Here is a 6,101-nt window from a genome sequence, read left to right as displayed (position 1 = left end):
GCATAGAAAAAAGCCATTAATTTGGCCTCAAGCATAGCTTAATCTTGGATTAAGGAAAAGCCTTATGAAAAGCTTCATTTGGATTGAAAAGGGTCATGAGTATGACCATTTCTTAAGTGAGAGAGAGAAAAACCATTAGAATTAAATATGAATAGAATTTTATGTAATTCTTTACTATCATTAATTAATTAACTTCAATAGCATTTCAAAAACCATATCAATTAAGCTTCTCAAGCTTGAGAGGGGTTGAGAAGAGAGAATCATTGAGAAATTATAGAAAAGATCAAAATTCACTATACTTATCTTATAATTTGCTTGATTCTTTGATCACGGTAGAGGCCCCCAACCAATCAATTGGTTTAGTATGTTGACGGAGTCACCAATGGGGATTGAAGAAAGAGAGAAGTGTCAAAAACTAGTGAATTATTAAAGAATTCACAGTTCTTGGCTTAGGTGGAGTAGAGTAACAAAGCATAAGATACTATATTTTTTTCAACAAGGGAAGGCTTCTATTTATAGGAAAAATTGAGCTCCTAACCAAACAAACTGATTCTAGAATTTTCCAAGTCAATTTGGTTGAATTTGGACTAGATTTGGACCTAGTTTGGTTACTTTTTGATTTGATTTGGTTCCATTTTGATTTGGTTTGGTTCAAGAGAGATGAGAGATAAAAATATCACATTATTTTTTAGTTTAAAACTCATTCAAGCATGTGAAATATGCACCTTCTTTAAAGAACTCCCCTTCCTTACATATGTGTCAAAATTTTATTGCTCATAGTTTTTTTACTAATAAACCTTGTACATTTTCAACTCTTCATCTTATGTGAAATATGCACCTTCTTTAAAGAACTCCCCTTCCTTACATATGTGTCAAAATTTTATTGCTCATAGTTTTTTACTAATAAACCTTGTACATTTTCAACTCTTCATCTTATGTGAGATATGCACCTTCTTTAAAGAATTCCCCTTCCTTACATATGTGTCAAAATTTTATTGCTCATAGTTTTTTACTAATAAACCTTGTACATTTTCAACTCTTCATCTTATGTGAGCATTTACTCATTTTTGGGTATCTTCTTTTACAAATTGGATTTATCTCCTCCCTACACATGGATTGATGCTATTGGCCCATAGGAACCTTAATTGGACCATAATCCAAAAATTTCTGAAAATCTAGACCCTTAGACTAAGGTTCTTTATACCTATTTCCAATTAATTCCAATTGCACATTGGAAAATTCTTTCTGAATTTCTGTTTCAGGGGGATTCATTTTAATAAGGTGAGATATTTTTCTATCCAAAAAGATTCAAAATCTGAATATTCTCTTTCTAGAATATTTTCTCTCTCTAGGTTAAAACAGCCACAAACAAGATCTCTTATATTTCAGAAAAAGAATTGATTATAGGGGAATATGCTAGACATCAAAAAGGGGTTGGGGGAGGAATCTTACACTCTCTAAAACAAATAGACACCCCACTCCTCATCTGGAACACTAATAACGATAGTACATGAGGAGCTCTAGTATAAAACCCATAACGAATAATAATGGTCATGATGGATGTAAGAAACAACCAGTCATTGGGTACTGAATACCCCTCAAATGATGCAAAGCATTTGTCCATCTCTCTCTAAAACAAATAGACACCCCACTCCTCATCTGGAACACTAATCCCGTACATCTCGATGCCTTCATCGACAACTCTTACCACCATAAACATATCAATGTCATGCAATATACTAAAATCAAAGCATAACAAATAGGTTATACAATTATTTATATATAGGTTCAAAAAATATTTATACAATGCCTAATAATTACACTTATACTTACCCATCCCTATAAGCATCAATCATAATCCTTGCTACCTGACCCACAGTAATAGGAGCTAACCATAGCGGTGGCTCTGTACAAATAGACATCGGTATAGAATGTCATGTTCCATACTTTGTAATCAAAAAAAGTTATGCAAATATAGAGAATAACTCACCTACTATCCTCGAAAAAGGCATGTCCAATGTAAAGGTAATCTTAGACATGTCTGTCAAAACATAAACAACAAAAATAGGTACTTTTACCATGGACAAATATGTATAAAAAAAGAAATCACAACAAAATTAATCAAATTACAGAACTTAAATAAGAAACCTGACTTGTCACTCTGAAGTCATCAAGATCTCCTTATAAACAATATTGTTTATTGTAGGTGTATAACTTTGAAGATCATCAAATGGAGACTCCACATTAGCGTTATCCTCAAGTAACACCTTCACAGCATGAGGAGACCGTGCTCGTGGACAACGTGACATACAATTGCCCATGAGTAAACATTGGAGTCACCAAATACAACCCCAAGACATTTAGGGTTTGGCATTGCGATTTGTTTATTGACATGCCAAATGCCAGCCGCACGGGAAACTATCTCCATCTCATGGTGAATGGTAGTTGGGTCTTGGTGCATATAAAGGTAATCCATGGAAGAAATACTCTTTCACCAACTTTAGTACCAGTGATGATTTCAGTCTCCAAGACTTTAGAGTGAAAGGCCTTACATACCATTCGTGTACCATTACAGAGTCCACGTCTTGGATCCAAGTTACGAAGCAAAATAACAGGAGCTTCTAACTTTAAAACCAAGCAGTGAGATAGATATCCGCCCCGAAGGTCGATTGCATTCAAAAATTCTATGGAATATAGGAATGAATTTTCATCATTTTCAAGAATTGAATCTGCACTGAAATATTGCTTAGACTCACTAGGCATTGCATCCAAAGCTGTCTTGTTCACAATATCCACTTGACTGTTTATCGGAGCAAGAATAGCACACTCACTAAAGTATGAAGCATATGTTGTAGTAGAGTGATAGCCAATTCAGAGTATACCCCATGTACCAAGTCTTTAAGGGCCGATCTTTGCAAGACCATATTACTTGGTAGTGTCACCGTTGTATTATCATCGCTACAATCCACTCCATTCCCAATATTCATGACCCACTGTTTAAACTCATTGCATCCATTATTATTGCTTGATTGATCGAATACGCATATTTTCAGTTAACTTTAGAACTTTAATAGAGTTTCATAGAAAGGAACGACACAATGCTGCATTAATAATATCCTCATGTCTTCCCTTCCTAATAGCAGGCAAGATTTGTCTAAAATCTCCCCCCATTAATGCAACCTTTCCACCAAGTGGCTTATCTGAGAATAATACATCTTGTAAGCTCCTATCCAATGCTTCAAAAGCATAATGATGAATCATTGGAGTCTCATCCCAAATAATGAGCTTACAAACTCTCAAAACCTCTGCAAGTTGTCCATGTACATGGATTTTATATGTTGAAGAATTGTTTAGCTCCAGAGGTCTCTTGAATCTAGAATGTGCAGTAAGTCCATTCACCCAAGAGCAACATGCCCTTGTCCACGTACTCGCAAGCAAGCAATTATACAAATAGGTCTTGCCCGATTCCCCCCGGACCATCTAGGAAAAAAATGTCACCTGCATCTGTCGCAATTGCATGCATTACAACATCGAAAGTAACAAGCTGGCTATCTGTTAATGTTGACTCCATAGCACTTGATAGGTTAGATTGTTTAACAGTATCAAAAGATCTCTCTTCCAAAAGTAATCTATTTTCACCCAAGACATCTAAATCAGTTATGTTTAGTTCAGGCATTCCTTCAAAATCTCCCAATGTCCGTCTCTAAGCACGAAGAATTTCTTCTAAATGTAGTAGTGCATGAGTTTTAGAATTGTTCAATACCAGTAAACAATTGTAGTAGTGCATGAGTTTTAGCTAATTGTTCAGTACCAGTGAACTGACCCTTGCTTCTCGCGATAACTGGTATAGAAAATCTTATTTCTTCTCGAAATCTATCCCATAATATTCCTGGACAGAAAGGCTCACAAAATAGCAATATAGTAGCAAAAAGACATGTCAACCTACAAGGCATTTTGCATGGATGATGCTTCCTTCATACATGCAACCCATTCAGAATCATCTTCCAGTATCCCTGTGGCAATGCAAGCTACCTTGAAACAAGGATAGATGTGACCATTGAGCGAATGCAAATCTTCAAATGACTTAGATCCTTTACATATTGTAAGAAGTAGGCGAACATAGTATGCCTCAGCTGCCAAAGGAGCTACAAAGTACATGCGCCCTACAGTATTTCCAATCTTTCTTTTGGTCCATTTCTTCAACCTGGAGTTCCAAACCCATTGTTGAGGGAAATCACTATACAATGTATTGTTTGCTTCAGGATGTTGTTGATTACAAGTAAACCATTTAGCAAAGTAGTCTTGCCTACATTTTTCCTCTGAAAAAACATCTGCAATATTATCATTATCTCTGAAGATAACATTATGACCCCCATCTAAGTGTACCTTTAATCGTAGCACATCAGGCTTCTCATTGTGTAAATCATACTCAAAGAGTCTCCAACATGCCTTTGATGCAGAGATGTAACGTGCATCCAAATACCTATGAATCTCATCAACTACGCAAGCAACATTAACATCCCCACCTTGTACAGTGCAAAATCTTATTGTTGCTCTATCATGCCCTTTGTATATGTACTTGTAAAGATATTTCACTCTTGCTAGTGTTGAGCATATTTCCACATTTACATGAGCATTATATGTGATTGAAAGATAAGGGTTATATGGCACAACCCATCTATTATCAACATTACACTTTTTCAATGCCACAGTTCTTCCATCATTTCAATGCATACAGGGTAACCACTCTCATCCACAGTAGTCTCTTGTGCAAAAGCTCGTGGATAGTTCCTTGTGCATTTCCCTTTATCCATACAAACTGCACTTGGATTGAATGGCCCACAGGGCCCATGGATATTGCAATGCAACATGACATCATGCAGAGTAGGAAACATGACATCATGCAGGCGATTCGGCACATACTAATCTGTCATAGTCTTGGACAATCTTAGGTTTATGGGCACTATCCAAGATCAATAACGTGTGAATGAGGCAATACTCTATTTTGGAACTCAATGACACTCACATATTCAATCACCTTACCTAAGAGCTCCTTCTTCATGATATTTTTCATCATATCTGAATGTTTTTGGTGAAATACTCTAGTAGTCAAATCACGCCGGTTACATGCACTTTGCCCCGGGAGTAAAGCATCTAATACCTCTGGCCACTTTGGGTTACAGGTGAAAGTAATGAATAAATCAGGCTTGCCCTTTGAACAAACAATTGCCATGGCATCTTGATAAAGCTGATACATTTGTCATGGCCCACCACTAAAACTGGAAGGTAAAACTATTATGCTTCCCACTGTCCTTCCTGGAATACCACTTCCATTTCCTTCTACCTGAAGCATGTCTTCTAAACCACTATAAACCTCTGAACGCAAACTTTTTTGATTATGGCATAGCCAAGATAATTGTGACTCTTCAACACTGCAAATAGGCATCAACCATAAATTGTTTGTAACAACCTTCCACCACGTAGCAAGCATGCATTTGTATCTGGGCGAATTTGCAATCGATAAGCATAGTATTGTCGTTGAGTCACACAATGACCATTTCTCAATGCACTCGTGCATCAGCATAAGGGATTCTCAAGTGCCATCTGTCCTCCCCTCTTGGAAATAACATGACGTACAAAAGAGGCATATAGCACCTATGCAAATTAGAGATGTGTTTGCAGGTGCCTTCTCAAGTATGCAATAAAATATCACGACGACGACCAACATTACGATCATCTCACCTTGACCAATCATGATATACTAGCAATCTCGAAAGCTGTTGGCATTGAGTATTGCCTAGATGTGGATTTCGTCTCACATAGTCATTTTCAATTCCAAACTCGGATTGTCACTCAACATTCTTCCCATATACTTAAAAGCTTGTGCAAATGGATTGCTTCCAGGGTCGTGGATTCCAATCCATTCATGACACCTAGTCGATTTTGTAATTCGTGCTCAATATCAAACACATACAACTGTGCAAACTGTGGCTTAGGATTGTATATATTATTGGGAACCAAGGACCTAATCCGATAAACACTCCCATACACCTTGAAAGTATAGACACTACTATTGCGAAAGAGAGAGTCATCTATTTGTG

Source organism: Cibotium barometz, chromosome 1 (assembly GCF_041138505.1).
Source record: "Cibotium barometz isolate CiBa-2024 chromosome 1, ASM4113850v1, whole genome shotgun sequence".
Taxonomy (NCBI): Eukaryota; Viridiplantae; Streptophyta; class Polypodiopsida; order Cyatheales; family Cibotiaceae; genus Cibotium; species Cibotium barometz.
This window is presented reverse-complemented; position numbering follows the sequence as displayed.